The sequence below is a fragment of the Perognathus longimembris genome, chromosome 7, assembly GCF_023159225.1.
Source record: "Perognathus longimembris pacificus isolate PPM17 chromosome 7, ASM2315922v1, whole genome shotgun sequence".
NCBI classification, from domain to species: Eukaryota; Metazoa; Chordata; class Mammalia; order Rodentia; family Heteromyidae; genus Perognathus; species Perognathus longimembris.
The window spans coordinates 12708801-12731703 of NC_063167.1; the positions used below are offsets into that span (position 1 = coordinate 12708801).

A 22903-nucleotide genomic window follows, 5' to 3' on the forward strand; every position below is an offset into this window, starting at 1 on the left:
CTGAGTGGCTTCAAGTCCTGCCCCTGAATCTGTCTCTCTCAAGGGAACCAAGAAATACAGTTTGAGAGCCACCTGGCTTCTCTGCCAGAGAGGAAAGGAGTAGGTGGCTGGAGACTGGCCAGCGTAGGGCCGGCCCACTGCGGTGGGCATACGAGTTGAGACTCGCTGGCTATGGTCATTCAAGCTGGACAGTGCATTCCTCAAGAGGAAGAGAGAAACTGGGCGGGGGGGGGGGGAGAGCACTGGAGTTGGAGCAGGCAGAGGGCCCCACATCCCAGCCCAGACACCATACCTAGCAGGTTGTGTCTGTTCCTCGGTTGTGAGCTAGCACCCAAGTCAACACTTCCCTGTTAGGAGGGCAGGTCAGGGAGCCAGGCCTCACAGGTTCAAGCCTCGATTCTACCCCATCCTGAGCAGCTCACTGTCCAGGCTCCAGCCACAGCCCTGTCCTCCTGGGAAAGGTGACTGCAGCAAGTGCTCAGTGAGTGGACAACTAGTAGCCAAGGTGCTCCCAGGTACCTTTGTCCAGTGAGACAGGAAGCAGCCAGGTGTTTCTCCCAGCCCTGGAAGATTGGGGCATTGGGGAGTTCAGAGCTAATGTGCATGGTGCTCCCAAGAGTCTGGGATGCCTTTTGCTGGGCACTGACCGTACAGCAGACCCTCACCCTGGACAGCAGGTAGCACTGCCCTCATCTGACCAATGAGAAAAGGAAGGCTTAGAGGGTTGATGTGGCCAACCCAGGGCCAGCCTGCCTCTCCACTCTGCACGTGGCCCAACCTGGATCTATGGTCCCACCTGAAGGCTTTTGGAAGATGTGCAAAGGCCCTGGGGGTACCAGCCCCGGGGGGCATCTTGACCCAAGGAGTACTAGGTCTGCCCCAGGACACAATCTTGGCTCCAGAGGAAGCAGCAGCTTAAGATGCTAAAGTGTACAAGCTCAGCCTTCCATCACCTCCTCCAGGCATGCCTCTGCCCGGTCCTGCCACCTTGTCCCTCCTCCCATTCTTGAGCCCCATGCTGGGCCCCAGGCAGGTGCTAAACAGGCTACACACCTTCCACCTTTAATCCCTCTCTTCTTTAGCTATGGAACCACTTTTATTTCTTGAAGTGCTGGCTTTCTCAGGGGCAGTCCTAACAACACAGAGGTAGAGAGAAAACAGGGGGTGGGGGAGAACCCCACAACAAATCATACATGAGGGTACATGCCCTTTGTACTGGCTGACAGAGATTAAAAACAGAGAGGTGGGTCTGGTTTGTCCATCCTCCTGGTAGCCCCTTCAGGCTCCAGAGAGACCCCAGGTCCTTTCCCCACAGCCAGATGGTATCTAAAGGACCTAAGAGTGGGAACCGGGAGCCGGCGCCTCCTCTGCGCTCCCTGCCTGCCCTGAAAGGGGGGGCTGCCTAGTGATCCTGATCGCTGCCTTCTCCAGGGAGCAGGCTGGTCTGGACCTGTCAGGAACCCCCAGGGAGTGCTGATGTCCTGCCCCTTGCACCCAGGGGGCCTGGGCAGTCCTTCTGTCCTCTTCCTGAGTTGCCCCTACCCTCCTGCTCCTCGGCCCCTGGTCTCCCTCCTGGCTCCATGTCAAGCAGTAGCCAGGCTCTCCTCCCTGCCCACCACAGGCTGCCTCCCCAGCACTTGCTAAAGCCAGGGCTCTTCTGCCTGCCAGCCAAGCTGTCTGGACAGGAAACATGCCCGCTCGTGCCAGGGCAGTCCCAGTAGGCAGGACAGGCAGGGCCAGGCATTCTCAGGCTTGTTCAGGGAGGCAGAGCCCTCAGCAGCTGGCGGAGCTGCACCAAGGTGACACAGCCACCCCTGGTAGCCTCCCCGCCCCCCCCCCCCACACACACACTGGCAGAGGAGAACAGGCAATGGCCAGGAATGTAGTGCCCTGAAACAGCCAGTCAGGGCTCCGACCTGGCTCAGCCAGGGCCTTTGGTCCGTAACCTCCAGCTAGTCACTCGATTCCAACTCTCAGTCCCAACCAGGCTGAGCTGGCTCATGTGCGAGATGGATTTACAAGTAAATCGTTAGGAGGATTGAGTGGCTTTGTAAGAGAGCCCTGAGAACAGGCTTGAGACGAGGGGAAGCCAGGGCAAAGCAGCTTTTCCTGCCATTGGCATTCCTCTGGCCCCCGGCGGAGCTCAAGCTTAGTCCTAGCCATCTCCTGGTCAAATCTGGCCCACAGATGTGGACACGTTTTTGAAACATCAACAAGTGGAGATTTTACATGAAAACATGTCCAAGCAGCAGCCTTGGACAGACCATAGGGCCCATGGGGCTGCCACCCAGCCCTGCCCTGGCTACCTCTATGGCAGCCCAGGGCCCATGGTTGCTTTCTACCATGCTGCCCTGTCCTGGGTGAGGAAGAGAAAAGAGGCCTACGTCATGTCACCTCATCTCAGGCCAAGAGGAGAAAATGGTTTATGTGAAGTTTCCCAACAGGCCACAAGAATCTACCATGACAGATCAGAATAGCAGTGGCCTCTGGAGGCAGAACTTACTAGAAAGGAACAGGAGGGGATTTTTCTGGGGGAGGGGAATGTTCCAGAAATTACCTTGAGTCTACAGTGGCTAGACAGGTGTCTGGGCTTGTTGAAACTCATCCAATCACTGGATACCGATGGCTCATGCCTGTAAACCTAGCTACCCATGAGGCTGAGATCTGAGGACCATAATTCAAAGCCAGCCTGGACCAACAAATCCTTGAGTCTCATCTCCAGTGAACCATCAAAAAATTGGAAGCGGAGGTGTGGCTCAAGTGGCAGAGCACCAACCTTGAAAGGAGAAAAGCTAAACAAGAACACAAGGCTGGGGTTAGGTGTTGGTGGTTCATGCCTGAATTCCTAGCTACTCAGGAGGCTGAGATTTGAGGGCCACACAGTTCAAAGCCAGCCCAGGCAGGAAAGTCTGTGGGATTCTTATCTCCCAACTAAAAAGTCAGAAATGGCGCTGTGCTCTACGCCAAGCCTTGAGCACAAAAGCTTAGGGACAGTACTGTCCAGGCTCTGAGTTCAAGCTCCAGGACCGGCACAAAAATACAAAACAAAACATTCAACCATTTATTTCTGGCCTGTGCATTTTCATCTATGGAAATAACACCTGCATAAGATGGAAAGAATGGGGCAAGGAATATGGCTTAGTGGTAGGGTGCTTGCCTAGCACGCATGAGGGACCCTGGGTTCAATTCCTTGGTACCACATAAATACAAAAAATAAATAAATAAAACATTAAAGAAATGAAATGAGAGTGGTGATGGGGAGATGGTTGAAAAGAGGGACTGAGTCTGATGGCATTTGTGAGTCTGGGACATTGAGGTAACTCAAGATGCCTCTGGTCGGGTGGCCCACTTGCCTGCAGGCCCCTGGGCACCTGGAGTCAGAGATCTACAGTTTAAATCTGTGACTGGTTGATCTTCAAAGAGCCACACAGACCTTGGGTACCTAACATAGAAGCCACCAGCTCTTTAAATTCACTAAAGTAGATGGAATCAAATGAAATTCTCAGTTTCTCATTGGCACTCGCCATGCATGGCTACTGGACAGAACTGAGAGGACATTTAGATCGACATGGAAAGTTCTACTGGCCAAGGCCAGTGTAGACAATGTCATAAAAGCTGGGCTCCCTTCGGTTCAGATGGAAGTCTGGGTACTCGGCCAGGTCGGGCACTAGGATCCTGGCCACTCAGGGCCTGACAGTAAATAGTAAGCAGCTGCTCAGTAAACATGAGCTGAGCAGATGGCCGAGGGTATGAGAAACAGGCAACAAGTACTGGGTTTGAACCCTTTGCCAGCAGTGGGCAGAGGCTCCTGCACACTTGCCCCCTGAACCCATTTCCTCTGTACAGGTTGGCATCACAGTCACGCCCTCTCTCTCAGGGTGGGCACATCCACCATGTTCTTGAGGTGGCACCATACATAGGGACCAGGAAATATCTCTCAGAGAACTGCGAGGTGAGTAGTCAACTCTGACATTCTAGAACAGGGAGGGCCAGGAGTAGTGTGGGGCGGTGAGGGTGTTTCCACTTGTGAGAATCTCCTTTGAAAAGCAGACAGTGGTAAAGACAAGCAGGCTTCGGGCTTGGTGGGGGTGGGGGGATGGCAGCTGTTGAGCTGGGGGAAAATCTACATTCAGCCACCACGCCCAGCAGCTGGAACCTGAGTGAAGGAACAGCACCGGATACCCACCAACACTGTTGTGGTCATGGTGGTGGGACAGGAGTCACTTCAGTCTCCAGGGACACCTCCCTCCCCCATGCCAAGGGATCTGGGCCCCATCTGGGCAGGGAGAGAGATGGGGGCTCACCCTGGGCGCTGCTGGGAACAGAGAGGGTGGGCTGGGCTGAGCGGGAGCCACATCTGCCTCCCCTGCATGCATTCTTCCCTATCCAGCTCCTTGGAGCCTCTGAAAAGCCAGATGTCAGTGCCCGCCTGCTCACTGGCCCCCTCATTCACTCAAATGTCCCCCATGAACCTGGTGCACAGCAGGTGTACATGATATATGACCCTATGCATGCAATAGGTATGCAGGTACCTGTTACGTAGCTGCTACATGTGCCAGGAAGTGAGCTTTTATCGATGAGTGTGCAATGACGTCTGAAACCTACCTTTCACCAGCATTAGCTGCCAGTGTAAAGTGCTTAGCACGGTACACACACACACTGTCCTTTGACCCCCTGCCCTGACCAGAGCCCACCCCCAAGGAAGTGATCACCCCCATCCTTGTGGAGATCAGGAAAGGCAGCCAGGCTCTTCATGCCTCAGGAAAATAGCAGAGGGTAGGAAATGGAGGCTGTGCCTCACCAGCCAGGGGCCAACCACCAGGCCGTGCCCCGAGAGCCAAGCACCAGGCTATGCCTATGAGAACCGACCCCCAGGTTATACCCACACCAGCCTCTACTTCCAGCATTAGGCTGAAGACAGGAATGGAAGGGGTAGACACACCTATGAGGGAGGCAGCCAGGCACAGGGGAAGGTGCCACTTCTAAAGGCTGAGACCCTTCCTTGAGCCTCTATATGGGGCAGGACAGAAGAGAGGGAACTGGCCCCCTATGTTCCTAGTACCCCAATGGGATCCCTTGAAGATCTGGGGCAGAAACCTTCTAGAAACCTGGCCAGCCTGTTCTTGGCATGAGGCCAGGAGCAAGCCCCTCCCATCAGCCAGAGGGAGCTGCCTACCCTCCCCAGGAGACATCTCTCGGACGGCTCCTCTAGACCTGTTTCTGTTAGGCTCTTTCTGTCCCCTAGAAAACCTCACGCCAGCTTTACTCTGGGCGCAAGATTCATCTTAGACAGCATTTCCTTCGCCCCCAGCTGAAGTGACTCCTGTCTCAGGGCTTCAGTGGAACAAGTGTTTATTGAGGCTCGTAGGACAAGCAGGCCTCCTGTCTCAAGCCCTGCCAGGGCCAATGTTGTCCAGAGGGCACGTGTTACGGGATCCATCTCCCATGTCCCAAGGGATGGGTGACAATCGCCTAGTCATGTGGGTTTTCTGGGATGAATGTGGTGCTTGTGGGTGGGTAGAAATGGAAAAGGTTCTACAATTGAGTGGGAGAGAGCCAAGGTGATTAGAACACTGTACCTTTTATCAGGTACTTGAGCCACATCTCTGGCAGCTCTGCAGGGTCTGGGGAGAGGCTGAGAAAGGTTTTTCCATTACAGTTTGCAGGGCTGGCTGTCAGGAGAGATGGTGTAGACACAGGTTGATTCTGTCAATCTACCTCCCTTCTCCTGCTAACAGCAGGAGCTGTTCCTTCCCCACTCCATGGGGTACCAGTTGGGCTGCCAATCATTTATCTGGCCCCACCTCCATTGTGTCACAGGGGAGGGAACATGAAGCAAGCCTGGCCAATCAGAGTTCTTCCCTGGGACTTGGAATAATTCATCCCCCAGAAGGAGAGAGGTTTCTTTTCTCTAGAGCTCTAGGCTGCCACAAGCTGAGCCTGGCCTGTCATATGAAGGATGTCTGATGATAGGAAAGAGGAGTGAACAGCACAAAGAGGGAAGGCAGGACCCTGGATGAAGGAGGAGAGGAAAAACCCAACAGCATCATTGGGAACTCCTGTGTCACATCCTACCTAACCCCTAATCCGCCCGCCCTTTCAGGCTATCTAAGCCAAGATCATTGCTTTATTAGAAACTGCAGCTGGAGGCAAGTTTCTGTCACTTCTTACACTCCTGAGGGGGCTTTCTGGAGGGAAAAGCTGTCAGACCACGTGAGCGAGGAATTCTTGGGACTGAGAGCTGTGGCAAGTCTATGCCAGCCACGGGCAGCTGGCCAGAAGGGCATGATCCTGACCAACAGGAGGGGATGGCGGGGTGATGCCTAGGCAGATGCAGAGGGGCCTTGTGTACCCCGAGCAGAGACTGGACACATGACGCATCCTTTCACTCATCAATTCGTTCAGCCAACCATCCAACCTTCGCTGTGCCAAGCACTTCACAAAGAACCTAGCAAGGGGGGTACTCTTATTTCGCCACTTTACAGATGAGGAAACAGAGGCACGCACAGCTGGAGTAACTTGTTGGAGATTATGTAGTTAAACTTGAACTCAAGCAGTCTGTCCCTGGAGTCCAGTTCTCCGGGGTACTGCGGACCACGCCGCGGTACCCAGGCCTGGCCTGGATGATGGGGAATGGGGCGCAGAGGATGTGGGGTGCTGTGCCAGCTCTAGGACAGGAGCAGGGCCCGGCTCTTGCAGGGCCCCCAGCCGTGCTGTCAACTGCGGTAATCTCGGCCACAGTGAATGAAGGAAGGGCTCTGGCTGGGGCCCGTTGAGCTCTAGGCAGGAGGCCGGTAAGAAGCTCTGGCTTATAGCCCAGGGGCTGGGGGTTTTCTGCGGCTGCCTTCTGGGGAAGCCCTGGGCCGGGCGGGACTGGGGCACAGTGGTGACTCCTTTTGTGAATGGAGCCTAGGCCAGTCCCATGTCCGTCCACATGCCAAGCCATTTAGCTCCTCAAAGGCAGAGGAAAGTTGGGGGCGGGAGGGAGGAGGAGCAGTCAATGTTCAGCAGAGCCCTGGATGGTCTCACAGACCTGACTCTCTGGCTGTCTGATCAGAAGGTTTTCAGGAACATGTGTCAGAGCTCCCTGGGGCATCCCATCCTCCCCCACCTCGGGCCCTTACACCCACATTAAACACTTCCTTTTCCTATCCCCAATCCTGGAAAAGGGATTCTTTTCCCCGGTGACCAAGGGTTTCTGGAAGTCCCTCAAAGTCTATGCAGGTGGCCTCTAAGGCTGAGGCTGCAGCCTAAGGCCTCCAGTGTCCCTTAAGAGGAGGCAGGTGAGGTGAGATGGGAGATGGTGAGATAGGAGAGTAATGATGAGATAGGAGAGAGCATGCATGTGCAGCCAGGAACAGCGGTCTGCATGTTGGTGCTGCTCTGCAGGAACCAGGAAGATACATGCTGTCTCTGTCACTTGTCACACAGGTGAGAAACCTGCAAACTCAGGGAGGCAGAGACACATCGGGAGAGTGACCATGCTCCTTCTGCGTGCCCCACACCACCTGCCCCCAGGAGTCCCTTGTGGATGCTGAAATCCAAACTCAGCACACAGTGATTATTGCCCATCTGCCCCAGTGCCAAGGCCCTAAGTCCAGCCCCAGGCAATCAGAGTGGCCCTCAGCAAGGCCAGGTGCTGCCCTGGTGACCGACCAGGAATGCCTGCCTCAGGAGGCCCACCCAGACGGCTCCCCACCAGGTCTCCATCACCCCCACTCCACTACCCACAGCACATGGCAGCTCAGTAGGGGGCTGGGACCCAGGAATGTAACAGCTCACAGGACCAAGCCATAGCCTTAGCTCAGAACTGTGTCCAGGTGCAGAGCAGACTTGGGGTGGAGGGACACAGAGGATGGGAAGACATCACAAAGAGGGCATAGAGGAGCTGAGCACTAAGCTCAGACTCCCCGGGAGCCAGCTGGAGAGGAAAGCAGAGGTTTTGCAGCAGAGTGACCTGGGCTTAGTGCCTTCCGTGTACTGCTGTGTGGCCCTGGGCAAGCTGCCTCACTACTCTGAGCACGTGTCTTCATGTGGAAAGCGTGATAATCCTTGGGATAATCCAGGAAGAGGCCCCACGGGGACTCGACTTCTGCCTCCCAGGAGAGATGCTGCCAAGGTGCCAGCTGTGTCACTGGCTGTTACATGACAACAGGGGAATGTTCGCACTCCCAGGGAGAGGGCCTGGGCAGCTGGAACAAGCCTGGGGCGACAGTGTGGCCTGGGCTGCAGATGTGGTGGCAGTAAGGACAATGAAAACCACGTCTTAAGCAGCGACTCCATCCTGGGCCTGGGCTAAGCACTTTACAAGTGTTTCTTTGTATTTTATTTTACCATTCAGGGAATCCCCTGGAAGAGAGGTGGAAATAGAAGCCCAGAGAGGTTAAGTAACTAGTCTGAGGTCACATAGCTGGGGAGAGGATGAGACTCTATCTTCTCAGGAATCCAGGTCTGCCCGGCCCTCGAGTGCTACAGAATGAGTGGGTTCTAGGAAGAGAGACACAGGCATCTCTGCCCGGGACACTCGCACAGCAACCTCTCCAACCCCCCTCTCAGGCCCCAAGAAGCCTGGCTCTGGAGCCGCTCTGCTCCTCCTCCCCCTTTGGGCTTGGCTCTGCTCAGTTTTAGCTCAGGAGCCAATTTGCAATTGCACAATTAACAATTAGCAGCAAATTTCCTTCTCTTCCAAGAGAGGGACAAACCCACACCCTAGTGACAGGAACACAGCAGACAGATGGTTGTCCCTGGCCCTGCCAGAGTGGGCTAACCCTCTCCTGTCCCTGCCCAGCCAGAAAATGATGGGTCAGGCCCTTCTCATCCCCCCTCCAGGAAGACTGTCTGACTATCCTGACCCACGGCCTCCTCAGAATCCGGGCAACGCCATGGGGTCTTTCACTAGCTTGTCCGCACCTTGTTCTTGGGATTGAGAATCTACTGTATGCAGTAAGTCTGTGTTTCTGCGTGTGCAGTTCCATCCATATTCCTCTCGATGCCCTACTACAGAACACTTGGCTTGGACAACTCCTATTCATCCTTCAAGACCCTGATGACATGTCATCTCCTCCATGAGTCCCCCTGTGCAAACTGGGCTGCCTTGTCCATGTGCATCAAGAGTGATTTGTCTGTGTCTCTAATAGAACACCCTCCTCCTGCAATCACCAGCTACTTTCGGGGCACTGTGCTTAATCTGTCACACACATTAACTCATTGACCAATAACTCTGAGAGAGTCAATACCACCCACATTCTAACAGACAGAAGAGACAGCTCAGAGAAGCTAAAGCCTGAGGTCAGACTGGCCTAGGCTGGGCACCGTGGCTCATGCTTGTAATCTCAGTAACTCGGAAGCACAAATGGGGAGGATCAGGATGTGAGGTCGGCTGGGGCAGAAAAGTCCATGAAGCTCCGCCTCTGCGGAGGGAAAGGGTGTGGTGCTCAGTGCCTAGGACCCCAGCCATGGTGGGAAGCCTTGAGGAAAACCAGCACAGCTCAGGCACACACTGGGGTGGGAAGCAAAATCCTCTCCTACAAACAACCAGTGCAGCCAGGCTGGAGACGTGGCTCAGAAGCACTGCACTCTGCTCATAAGCATGATGCCCCGAGTTCACATCCCAGGGCCATCACAGCAAAGAAAAATGAAAAGAGATTTTCCCCCCCTTACAGGCACAGAGCAAGCCTGTTTCTTGAACACAGGTCTTCTCAGTCTCATGTGACTGCCCTGAGTCTTGAGTCTGGCATCTTGTAGCCTTGCAGTTCTTTGTGAATCAGTCTGGAGATGAGGCGCCCTTCACTCCCCACTCAGGAGGCATCCTGGGTTCCCAGCTTCTGATCACGGCCTCCAGGGCCGAGGAGCCCTAAGTGATTCTGCCTAGGCAGCCAGGCCGGATCTGCTCTTCTCGAACTCCAGAACTGCGTGCCTTGTACACAGGTGACGTTAGAAGCCATTAAGCCAGCCGGGAACATAACTTAAACTTGCTCCAAAATGGGAAGGGTCCCTTTATATGCAAGCCACGTTTGATGACTCATGCTCCCCTACTGTGGGTCACACTGCTCTCCGCTGTCCCCTCAATATCGATGGCCCAGTCTCAGTCCTAAGGCTTAGAGACCTTCCCCTGGCCCCCTGCTGGGCATACACTGAACTCCCGTCAGTCCTGTGTTCACCAGGAGCCTTGGCCAAGGAAACGCCAGAGCAGGGGATAGAGAAGGGAACGAGAAACCTGGCTAGTGTCCAGTGACAGCAGCCCAGATCCATGCAGGACACCAATGTGCAGGACACTCACCCATCAGGAGGGTGGAGGCGGAAGTAAAGTGCTTCCCACTGATGACCTGTTTAAAGTCAGGAAGGGACTCTTGGTGACCCTTGGGGAAAAGGACCTAGTGTAGTACCCAGAACCCAGGAGCCCCCCCAGGAGAGGGAGCAGCAGGGCCCAGTGGGTGACTCTGGATGCAGCTGCCTGCAGGACCACCAGTGCCCCGACCCACCTTCCAAACTGTCTGTGCCTCACAGTGAGGAGGAAGTCATAGTTGGTACTGGGCTGGCAGCTGCCACACACCCCTACTGCTTATCAGACCTCTCCTCCTCACCTGGCTGGACCCTCCCACTGGGGACACCCCACTCTCCAGACCCCACATTGCCCATTTCTCCCCACCTCTCTTTGGACCCCCAGCTCCCCATCTTCAATGGGGATCTTGACCACTGGGCCCCAGTCCATCCTGGGGTGACCTCTGTGGTCTCTGCCATAGCAGAGTGTGGAATCCAAGAGTCTGGCCCAACTGCAGGCTCGGGGGGACTTGTGTGGTCCCCAAACTCAATCCAGAGCCAGTGTCCCCCCTTTGGGGGGGTGTCCACACCTCCAGGTGCACTGGAGGGGACCATGCTCCGCACCAGCGGCTTTAGAAGAGGAAGGAATGCGAATGAAAAAGGGCATCCCCCCTCTTGGATGTCCCAGGTGAGGCTGGGCCAGAAGGTCCTCACCAGGTGCTGGCGCTGTGTGCTTCCATCCTCCGTCTCTACAGCTCGGAGACAAACGAACCCCCATTCTTTCCTGTGACCTAAGCTCTGGTGTCCTCTTATGGTAAAAGAAAACATAAGAGCTCTCCCAGGAAACCAAATCGTGTGGGTTTCAAAAGAGCTGTGTCTGGACAACTTATAGGGTTGCATTTCCTCAGCCACGGAGAGAAATTAATAAACTTAAGACCACACAGGCTGCCGTAAAGATGTGCTGAGACATGGCCTGCAAATGGCCCGGTAGATACTAGGTGCTCAATAAAAGATGGCTCCGTTCTATCTCCCCCCCAGATGTCCTGGTTCCAAGGGAGGCATCAGGAGGCCCTGGCAGCGGCTCCCTGGCTTGCCTCGTCTCCCACTGAGCTGACAAGCTGCCCGGATGTTTATCCTGGCTGGTCAGGGCCCCCTGCCTGCCTGGGACAGGCTGAATAAACACACGCGGTCCCACAGCTCCTGTCACTGGCTTCCCACGGCACACAGCTCACCTCCCCAGCTGGCCTCATCCCATGGTGCCCCTCCCAGGCAGGCCGTCAGTTTATGGTGCTTTTCTGTACCTAGCTGATAGCTACTGAGACGCCCTAACCTGGTCCAGGCCTGGGTCAGGATGGAGGGGGGTGACATGAGTGTGCCAGGCTCCGCCAGTCAGAGCCACCTAGGCGGGGACAGCGGGAGCTGAGTTTCCTCATTTATAGTGTGGGGACAATGACACAGCCAATCCCCAGGGCACAGTGGCCATGACCTGGGGTGATGAAGAAAAGGCTCTTGGCACTGTATCAGGGTGCCTGGCTCATGGAAGGTGAGGGAGACACAGCTTTAATAAAACATTATTATTTTATGGGTAACAAAGGAGTATGGACAAGAAGCTTGTGAGCCCTGAGAATACATCCCCCCCCCCAAAAAAAAACAAACAAACAAAATCCAGGTGCTGGTGGATCATGCCTATAATCCTAGCTACGCAAGAGGCTGAGATCTGAGATCACAGTTGATCAATACCAGCTGGGGCTGGAAAGTCTGTGAGACTCCATCTCCAAAGAACCAGTGAAAAGCTGGACTAGAGCCACGGCTCAAGTGGTGCAGCACGAGCCTTGAGCAAGCAAGCCGAAAGAGTGTGAGGCCCTGAGTTCAAGCCCTGGTACTGGCATACACTGAACAAACCAATAGAAAGAAAATGCCCTACCCAGACTGTGCCAAGGACTTTCCATGCATTATCTCATCAGCTCCTGGCAGCTGCCCCAGCACATAGGGTACCTCATTGCCCCAATTTCCATAGGAGGCTCTGAGGTGTTGAGTCACTTTTATGGAGTCACACAGCCCCCAAAGGAGGAAGAACAAGGGTCTGGCCTAGAGTCTGGGCTCTTGGTCTCCACACTCACATGCTCCTGTAGGGGCCACATCTCTGTGGCTTCTCTCCCTGCTTACCCCTTCTCCCCCCATTCTGGAGGCTCCCCGAGGGTTGGGTGCAAACCTTGGAGCTCTGCTGCTAAGCCTCCCGGTTTGGCAAAGCAGGGGAGTGGTCTCTGACTGGCCACAGACCCCACCCAAGCATGCTCAGACAGGGGCCCCACCATCCATTCACCAACTAGGGCTGTGGGCATCACTGGCCCCTGTTTTACAGAGGGAGAAGTGGGATCTGGGAAACAAGGTCACCTGTCCGAGGTCCACAGCCAATGAGCAGTGAGGCTGGGGACTCAAAGCTAGGTCATTGGCTAAGGCCTGGGCCACCAGAAGAAAAAAGACAAGACACAAGCCAGAAAGTGACAAGGCCTTCAGGAAAAGGACTGGCTCAGGAGATCCTGGGAGGAGGCATCCAGGAGCCCCGCCCAGAAAGGGGGCCCAGACATGACCCCAGGAAATACCTTGCCCTGGGCTGGTCAGCCCCTTGTGGGCAATGGACTATTAGCAAGTTCACAGTGTGCTGGGCCAGGCATGGGACAGATAGTGCCACAGAAACTGACGAACCTTTCCCAGCAGTCTTGTCCCTTCCAGAGAAGGGAAACTGAGATTCCGTGGGAAAGGCAGTTTCCTGAGGTCATACTTCTCAGGAGCAGCAGTTCAGTCTGTCCTCAATGAAATTGAGTTGTATCCCTTTCCCCTTGCTTCCAGAGGCCCTCTGACTTCAAGACACCTGTTCCCCCTGCCCCCCCCACACACACACCGCAAGAAAAAAATCTGAGTGGAGGAGATGCAAGGCCATGAGAGTAAGGAGGTACTTCTCCTTCTCTCTGACCCTCTCTTCTCTCTAATCTCTCTGACCCTCAAACTTGTCATGTTGACTAGATCACATCTGATGCGATTGAAAGTATGTAGGTCAAGGGCTTAGCTCACTGGAGGCCTACTATAAAATAAGCTAGTTGTAAATACTAACACCGTTGTTATAGCTTAATCAGTGTGTCTTTTTTTTTTTTTTAAGCCAGTACTAGGGCTTGAACTCAGGGACTAGTTGTTCTCCCTAAGCTTCTTCATTCAAGGCTGGCACTTTACCCCTTGTGACACACTTCTAAATCTGGCTTTTTTGGTGGTTAATTGGAGATGAAGAGTCTTACTCATGGACTTTTCTGGCTTTGCACTTCCATCCTCAGATCTCAGCCTTCTGAGCAGCTAGGATTACAGGCGTGAGCCACTGATGCCCAGCTGTCAGTGGGTCTTAATCAGGGGCAGTTCTGGCCCTCTGAGGAGTTTCTGTATCTATGTGGGGGCAGTTTTGGTTGTGTCCTGGCTAGAAAGTACTAGCACTCAATGCCAGAGCTTGTAGATGTGAACTCTCTGCAATGTGTGTATACATGATTGTGTGCGAGGTGTGTGTGTGTGTGTGTGTGTGTGTGTGTGTGTGTGTGAGGGAGTCTGCAAAATTCAAAAAAATAAAAAAAGCCTGGCTGGGAGTGTCTCACAGTGGCAGGGCACTTGCCCAGCATGAGCAAAGCCCTAGGTTCAAGGTCCACCACTAATAAACAAATGTTTACTGCACTTGCCCAGTAAGAAACACTGCTGTATCCATCAGAGGCTGGTTTCCCAGGCATTCACAGCAGGTGGTTGGGAAGCGAGGGTCCCTGCTCACCCTGAGGACCCAGGGTGCTCCAGGGGTGGGTGGTCCACTCATGTGTCATCAGAGCAGCTCCACGCCCCCACCCACCCACCCGCAGTGCCAGGCAGACCGAGCAGCCTGCTTTCCCGTCAGTCCTCACTGGTCCCTGCCAGGCTCTGGTGAGCACAGGGCGGGTGTGGGGCCGGCCTGCTCTGGGCGGGACAGCTGGACGGTCACTGCCCTTCCTCTCAGGGCAGAGGTCAGTGGTGGGAAGCAGGGACAAAGCCCAGCTCCTGAGATGGGAAGGAAGAAGGGCATGGCCTGGGGCTGGGCCAGCCTGGAACAAGGGTTTGTGAATGGCCCTGGGGCCCTGGGAAAGGATGCGTCACGGGGAGAACTAGCACCCAACCAGCCGCGCGTGCCGTAGGGTGCTGCACACTCTGCAATGCATTCTCTCCACACGACAGCTAGGTATTTCTGCTCCCATTCAATAGAGGGGTAGAGCAGGTCCGAAGTGACACAGCTAGAAAGGATCCTGACCCTTTCTCCCAGTGGCTCTCTCCTCCCCACCCCACCTCTCTCTTAAACCTCAATTACTAAATGGCCTCCAGATGCTCAGAGGGTGAAGATAAAACTCCCAGCTGTGGTTTAAAAGACCTCAGGCTCTGGCCTGCCACTTTACATGGCCTCATTTCACAACACAACCCCACCTTCTTCATCCTGGGACTTAGAGACTGTGTTTTCTTAAGTCTTTCATATGCTCTTAAACCACAGGGCCTTTACACATCCTACTCCTTATACCAAGAATGCCACAGAGGGTTCTAAGCAAGACTGTGACATGCCCAGACAATAAGCTGAAGGACAGAGGAAAGGCGGAAGAGGCCAGGTGGAGGCTTTGCCTTGATTCAGGTGAGCAGATAGCCTGGCTAAGGCAGGCCAGAAGGAGGCATACAGAGAAGTGGAAGAGAAGGCAGAGCGGATGGAATGGGGTGGGAGGGGTGGGGTCCAGAAAGAGGGAGGGGCCCAGTGAGACAGCTATGCCATCAATGAGGGTCAGCAGGGCAGCCGTGGGCCGAGAGAGGGCCACCACAGCAAAGGACAGCATCAGTGACAGGAGAGAGGATAAGTAGAGTAGCCTTGAACACCATTGGGCGTCACTGGGCAGCTGAGAGAGGAAGATGTCACAGGCAGGATTCAGGATAGACCCAACTTTAAAGTAGCTGTAAGAGCTGGGTACCAGTGGCTCACGCCTGTAATCTTAGCTCCTCAAGAGGCCGAGATCTGAGGATCGTGGTTTGAAGCCAGCCCGGGGGAAAAAAAATCCCTATGAGACTCTTATCTCCAACAAACTACTCAAAAAAGCCAAAGTGGCACTGTGGTTCAAGTGGTAGAGCGCTGGCCTTGAGCACAAAGAGGCTCAGGGACAGCACCCAGGCCCTGAATTCAAGCCCCAGGACAGCCAAAAAAAAAGGAAAATAAAGTATGTGTAAGAAACTGAAGGAACTGTCACCAGACAGAGGAGATGAAGGAGACCTGTCACATGTTGCCCTGGGTAGCATTTTGGACTAGGTTTTTTTTTTTTTTTTTTTTTTTTTGGCCAGTCCTGGGCCTTGGACTCAGGGCCTGAGCACTGTCCCTGGTTTCTTCCCGCTCAAGGCTGGCACTCCGCCACTTGAGCCACAGCGCCGCTTCTGGCCGTTTTCTGTATATGTGGTGCTGGGGAATCGAACCTAGGGCCTCGTGTATCCGAGGCAGGCACTCTTGCCACTAGGCTATATCCCCAGCCCCTGGACTAGGTTTTTAAAAATGAGGAAATCAAGTGTATGGAGTGTTTTGCTAGCACTAAGGCTTGAACTCAGGGCCGCCCGCTCTCATTAGGCTTTTTATGCTCCAGCTTGTCACTGTACCACGTGAGCCACACCTCTACTTCTCGCTATTTACTGGTAAACTGGAGATAGGCATCTCTAGGATTTGTCGGCCTGGGATGGCTTCGAACCTCTAGCCTCAGCTCTCAACTACCTGGTGGTAGTTGAGACTAGGTGGGAGCTGTCGACACCCTGCATGGTGCATGAAGTTACAATTCTGACTTCTTAGTTTTGCCACCGTGCCAAGCCACAGAGAATGCTAGGAATTAATCAGGGGAAGCTGAGAAGGGACTCGCATAGCGTAGCATTTTTGAAGCTTTTCTGGAAGGCCTAAATGATTCAAAAACGAAATGCTGCCTTTTTAAAGAAATGGCTGCAGCTTCCAGGTTGTGCAGGGGCTGACTGGGGAGAGGCGGGGTAACCAGGAGGGAAACTGTGGTCAGGAGCTCGGATCTGCACATTTCAGAAAGAGCTTGTCTGCTGTAAACCCCTGGGGCTTTGGAGGGCCACCAGTGCTGAGGCCCTGGAGATGGAGGCCCTTCCAGAAACAAGGCTTCTGACACTTTCCCAAAGCACCCCGAGAGCAGAGGCAGGACCCTCAGTGAGCTTGGCGGGCTGGAGAGACTTCGCTGGGATCTCATTTCCATTTATTTTAGGAATTCATGCAATTCTGCCAATTGACTTCACAACAGTGCCTTTTGGTTTGACCCTAAAAGGGCCACTCTGTGCCCTGCTCTGAAAAGCCCCAACACATACATGAAAGAAGAAGAGCCCAAATCAAGCATGAAGCCTCAGAGAAGCGAGCTGATGTTGGGCGGCTGTGTGGCGGAAGGCCTGAGCTGTCCAGAATAACACAGCTGGAGAGGAAGAGGGAGGAGAGGGGACATGAAAGGACAGAGCACTGCCTGCTGCACACATGCACACATGCAGGCATACACTCACTTTTCCCATCAAGCCTTGCTACAAACATCTGTGTGTTGCCTCTATACCAGCACTGTGCTGGGTGGTAGAAAGAGACAGAAAAAATAAGGTAAAGAAGTCAAATACATGTAATGTGTGTGCTCGAGAAGCTCAGACAGGACGATTATGAGTTTGGGGCCAACTGGGGCTACACAGCAAGCTACAGGTCACCTTGAATATAGAGGAGTGAGGTCTTGTCTCAAGAAGAGAAAGTTAGGCACTGGTGGCTCACACCTGTAATCCTAGCTACTCAGAGGCTGAGATCTGAAGATCGTGGTTTGAAGCCAGCCCAGACAGGTAAGCCCATGAAACTCTTATCTCCAATTAACTACCAAAAAAAAGCCAGGATTATAGCCACGAGCTACCAGCACCTGGCTGGAGCAGAGGGGTACTTTTCAATAGCCAGGGAAGGCCTTTCTCTAAGGTAGCATCTGAGTAGAGTCTCAAATGAGGATGGTAATTCTTTCTTCCATCTCAAAGATGAGAAAGTGAATCTCAAAGGTAAGAAGATTTACTTGGAGTTGTTTGAAAGTCCCTGGCTTAGGCTAGCCTGAGATGGGTGCTATAGGGAAGATGGTAAGGAGCATCCTGCCCACTGTCCTGAGGCCCTAGCAGACATCGCTAGTTGTCTGCCCAGATGAAATCAGAATTCCAATCTTCAGGCTTCCAGATCATCAGGAACTTGCAAATCAGGGCTGGCACAGCAGGCTCCTGACAAACTGAAAAGACCATGAGGATGTAGAAGAGGAGGGAGGGTGGGCCCTGTCCACCAAGCACCTTCCTAGATCATTCAGGTTACATACAGAAGGGGGTGGGAGAGCAGAGGAAGGGAGGAATGAGATCTATGCTGCCTGAGACCATCAGTGGGGGGCTGAGAGGGACCCCTTCACTGGCTCAGCCCACACCACTGTCAGCCCTGACCTAGCATGCCAAATCTGGCTGCCACATCCAGAGCTGAGGCTCCTCTACTTACCTAGATCTAGAATCACCCTGGGGCTCATCCCACCAGTGGTGGGAGCACTCCTCAGAGCCGAGCACAAGCTTGGAGATGCCCAGGAGGGGCTGTTCCTGCCCTGGTGCCTTTGCCTCCCTCTTTCTACATAAAGGGAAACATGTCAAAGTTTCGCAGATGACTCACTTTCCCTGGAGAGGCCTCGAGGGGCTGACTCAGGCTGCAGGAGCCTGGGGTCACTAACTCCATGCCCAGCTGCGGCTGAGATACCCTGGGCTCCAGGAAGGCAGGGGACAAATGGAGGCGTAGATGGAGAGGCCAAGCGGCAGCGAGGGAGGGGGCCGCCTCTCCTTACCCAACCTGCTGTGTGTCACTGGGTGTCACCCAGCGCTGCCCAAATAGAACTCGACAGAGGAGAAACATTCCTGTGGATTTTCCTGAGTGAGCCTGAGGCTGAGTCACAGCCACCTGGGGGACAGCAAGCACACACTCCCAAACCACCAAAGAAGGGAAAATGGTCCACGGTGAGCAAGGGGGGAGGAGAATCAGGGCTCCAAGGCTGAGTGCTGGGTTTTATTTTCTAGAAAAACACATTACACAATAGACGGGGGGGGGGGGGGGAACTTATTGCAAAGTGCAATTCTGTGTGTTGTACTGGATCCCATGTCTTCACCCTTGCCTTGTGGGGCCTATAAAAGAGTCTCCCTAGTGATCAAGGAGGGGGCCTGCTTCACTGGTTCCTTCCCCACCTTGGCCCTTGCAGGGTGAGGGGTGGGTGGCTCCCTCCTCTGGCCTTCTCCTGAACATGGGCTGGAAGCTGGTAGAGACTAAGGGGGTGAGGGGCTCTGCCCTCCCAGCCCCTACATATCCCCAGGAGAAAACAGTCTCAAAGGACCTATGTGAGTGTACCTCCTTATTCCTTTCAGAACCAGCACCTCAAAGGCACCACCTCCCCACTCCAGAGCAACCTGGAGGTTGATGGTTCCCACTGCAACCCACCCTCCCTGACAGACCTCTTCCCACTGCTCACAGGGCCTCCCAAACCCCAGCCAAAACCCCTCAGCCTTGAAGGTGGATACACCCTCAGGGCCCATGACAACAGAGGAACCAGGGCTCCTGAGTTCAGAGACAATCCTGGCTCTACCATCTCTAGGATGCAGAGATTCAGTGTGGTCTCCCCCTTAACCAACCCTCAGCATGCTCATCTATTAGAGAGCACAAAAGCCAGTGTGGTAGCAATGGGCCCAGTACAGTCCAAGCTACGAAGGAGGTTCAGGCAGGAGGATCACAGGAGTCCAGGAGTTCAAGACTAGCCTGGGAAACATAGACTTTCTATTTAAAAAAACAACAACAAAAAAGCCACACAACAGTGGTTCATGACCTGTCATCTGAGCTACTCAGGAGGCTGAGATCTGAGGATCACAATTCAAAGCCAGACTAGGCAGGAAGTTCATGAGACTTTTATTTCCAATTAACCACCAGAAAGGCCAGAAGTGGCACTGTGGCTCAAGTGGTAGAGCACTAACCTTAAGGGAAAAAAAGCTCAGGGACAGTGCCTAGACTCTGAGTTTAAGCCTCAGGACCAGCGAGGTGGGGAAAAAAATGGGGTCAGAAACTAGTGGTTCACGCCTGAGAATCCTTGCTACTCAAGAGGATGAGATCTAAGGATCATGGTACAAAGACAGCCCAGGTAGTAAAGTCCATCTTATTGCCAATTAACCACCAAAAGAGCCAGAGGTGGGCCTGTGCTTCAAGTGGTAGAATGCTGAGCCTTGAGCAAAAGAAGCTCAGGGACAATGCCCATTGTGTTGAAACCCCAGGACCAGCTCTAGGACTGGCACCAAAACAAACAAAAAGCTTCAAGTGGAGCTGTGTTGAGCTCAAGTGGTAGAGCATTAGCCTTGAGTGAAAAGGCTAAGTTCAGTCCTGAGCTCAAGCCCCAGTACCAGCACAAAAAGTAGGGGGGAGGGGGCCCAGTAAGATCCAAGGCAAGCTCAGTATAGATGAGTCCGTGTGTTCACTGTGATGGGCCAGGGAGGCCATGGGTGATGCAGTCGGGAGTTCTAGAGCAGTGGGGCTGCTTGCTGTTCTCCGGGCATCAGGTAAGGCTCAAAGATGTTCTGGCTCCTCCCCAGAATTTCCATCATGGCCCACGAATCTGCTGGGCTCCCCTGGGGTGATCCTCGTACGTTTTTTATCTTTTTCTTCTGATACTGGGACACTCTGAGCCTGACGCTTGCTAGGCAGGTACTCTACCCCTTGATCCAAGCCTCTAGGCCCCTTTTGTGTTGGTTACTTTCAAGGCAGGATCTGGGAGAAGAGGGGGGACCTGGACTTCCATCTTCATATCTGTGTTCCCCATGTCACACCAGGGATGGCAGGCATGTGCTAACATGTCCAGCCCCTGTGCCGCCCCAGAAGCTGCGATGACAGCTGGGGCCACCCCACCCGGGCATGGAGTGAAACACTCCTTGAACTTTTATGCCTGGACTGGCCTCAAACTTTCATGGCCCACTGCTTCCTCCCATGTAGCTAGGGTCACAGGCTTGAGCCACCATGCTGGCTGGTGACTCTCTCTCTCTCTCTCTCTCTCTTCTCCTTCTTACATTTCACACACATTTACAATGTATTCCCATCAATCTCACCCCCTTGCTCCCTCTCCCTGCCCCCTTGCTAGGAAGGGCATTTTCTCTGGCTTGTCCTAAACTTGCCTCATGATGGCGTGGGGGTGGAGGGTTAAGGGGGGGCTGAGCCTGGGGCCTGCGGTGCTCTCCCGCCTTCAGCCTCATTTCCGCCACCCCAAGTCCTCAGCCAACAATAGCTGCTCCCAGGCAGTGTGCCACACAGCTGAAGCTTCCTGAGCAAAAATACCCTCGGTGCAGCGGAAGCTGGCTGGCGGGAGCGAGCACATTTCTTGAGTCTATCAGCAAGCAGGGGACCCCATCTCCAGAAAGGGATTAGGCCCAGGTTCATGGTTTGGGGTGATTCACAGAGAAGGGGCCTGGGGCATGGGGGAGGAAAGGAGGCTTTCGAACCTGGGAGAGAAGAAGTGAGGCCTGGACCCCAGGACCCCAGGAGAGATCATCTGGATCCTGGAAAACAGGCGCTCAGTGCAGTCCCAGAGGGGATGAGCTCCTGGCAGGGGTGTTAAACCGCCGCTGTCCCGAGTCCCAGGAGGGCTGGTGGAGCCCAAGGCCAGGAGGAGCCGGGACAGGCCTCAGAGCCTCCCAGAGCCCCAGGTGGCCACACAGAGCTAACCAGGGGAGGAAAGGGCAATCTGCAAGGGCCATCATGGAGACCTCTGGGTGAGGGAGGCTTCCCTACTTCTGAAGATCCCACTGTGCGGGGAGCAGGCCAGGCAGGGGCCCAGACTCTCTGCTCACAGGTCCCGGGGAGCCCATCCTTGCACCCCCAGGGTGGGGGGGGCTCTTTGTATACAGTGGCTCCAGTCCAGACCCCTACTTTTGTGGACCTCCATCAAAGCCTGGGGAGGGCAGGGGGGAGGGACTTGTCTCTCTAGGGTCACAAAGGTCACGGGGAAGGAATTTGGAAGTCAGAGCACCGCCCCTCCCCCACCAGCAGCTTCAAAGACAGAATCTCAGGCTTTCCCAGTCCCCCCCATTCCCTGGAAGTCCCAGACTCTGCAGGGGGGCTGCCTGGGGGAGGGGGGGTTGCGGTGGAGGCTATGGCAAAAGCAGCTGCCAGCAATTTGGATCGGAGTCAGGGCTTTGCTGGAAGGTTCTGGGCTCCACATCAGGGCTCTGCTGCTCTAGCTGCATGGCACTGAACACATGGTCCCTCTGGGCTCTGCGGTCACCTGGCTAGGCGGTGCACTGGGCCTGGGCCCACCTCCGTCCATCACCAGACCCTGTCACTTGTCACCTCCCCACCATCTTGTCATTCGGCCACCATCAGCCTCTGACTCCATGCCTGTCCCTGCCCCAAACCCATCTCCACCCAGCAGCGGAATGAAGTGCACCGAGGGCAAGTTAGATCCTGCACCTCCCTGCTCCCAGCCCTTCCTCCCTGGCTCGTTTCTGTTCTCTTTCTTTGAGGACAGAAATGAGGCCTTTGGGTATGGAAGACTATAAAGGAAGGCTCTGGCATAAGGGAATAAGGAAAATGAAATATGGTTTGGAAAAACAGCCACCAACACCATGGCTCACCATTGTTCTGGGGACAGAATTCTAATCTCTCACCTAATCGGTAAGGTCCCACAGGGCTCAACCCTTGGCTACCTTTCAGGGTCACTTTGGGTCACTTTCACTCTTAATCTTGCTATAGGGAACATACTATATCGGTCCCCTACCTCAGGGCCTTTGTACATGCTCATGTTTTCTGGCTTAGAGTCCTGTTCTTTCTACTTCTCCATCTCTTCCTTATATTGTCCTTCTGAACTCTTAAGTGCTTCTTCCTCAGGGACTTCTGCCTGGCCAGGCCCTCTGCCTAGGGTGTCTCCTGGATGTACCCTCACAGGGCACCCTGCTCATATTTACAGATCTGTGCAATTATCTAAGGCCATGTCCATTTGGTCACCACTCTAACTTGTGCCTGGCACACACCAGGTGCTCAATAAGTAGCAGTCATCATCACCATCGCTGGCCTACATTTCCCTGCAGCAGTGGTGGCAGGGCCCCCAGTGAGGGAGGTGTGCAAGAGGCAATGAGGGTGTCAGCCAGAACAGGGGCCTTGGCAGCACGGAGATCTGGGTTCTAATCTCAGCTCTGGTGCCATAGCTGTTTAGCTCTTGGCAAGTTGCCTAACCTCTCTGAGCCTGTTTAAGCTGAGGATTATATTAATGCTTTAGATACACTGGCTCTGAATGTCTTCACCGTGACTGGTAGAAATCTCTTCCAGGACTCCCCGACTCCCCTGCCATCACCCGGTGATGCTGAAATGACAGCACTGGGTCCATCCATCAGGCTGGCCCAGGCACTCTGTGGCCCAGGACGGGTAGCATCAGAGACTCTGTTAAGAAAGGCTGGCTCCCAGGCTCAGCTCCAAACCTCCTGGGTCAGGATGTGTGGGATGAGAGCAGAGAAACCCACCTCTGTGGCCAGCCTCGCCGCTGCTTTCCCTGCACACCTGAGGACCTAG

The 22903-nt window shown here is 54.3% G+C and overlaps 1 protein-coding gene across 2 annotated transcripts in view; it reads right to left on the bottom strand.

Annotated features, from left to right (window-relative positions):
* The window catches only part of Ece1 (endothelin converting enzyme 1), an 87609-nt gene that overhangs the window by 54436 nt on the left and 10270 nt on the right, over positions 1-22903 (bottom strand). The window contains exon 1 of one of the 2 annotated variants that reach the window (XM_048350409.1): positions 6504-6507. The exons of the other annotated variant lie outside the window; for it this stretch is intronic. The gene's annotated coding sequence lies outside the window, so the exon portion shown is untranslated. Of the gene's footprint in view, positions 1-6503; positions 6508-22903 lie in introns of those variants that run through there. 2 annotated transcript variants of the gene reach the window in all.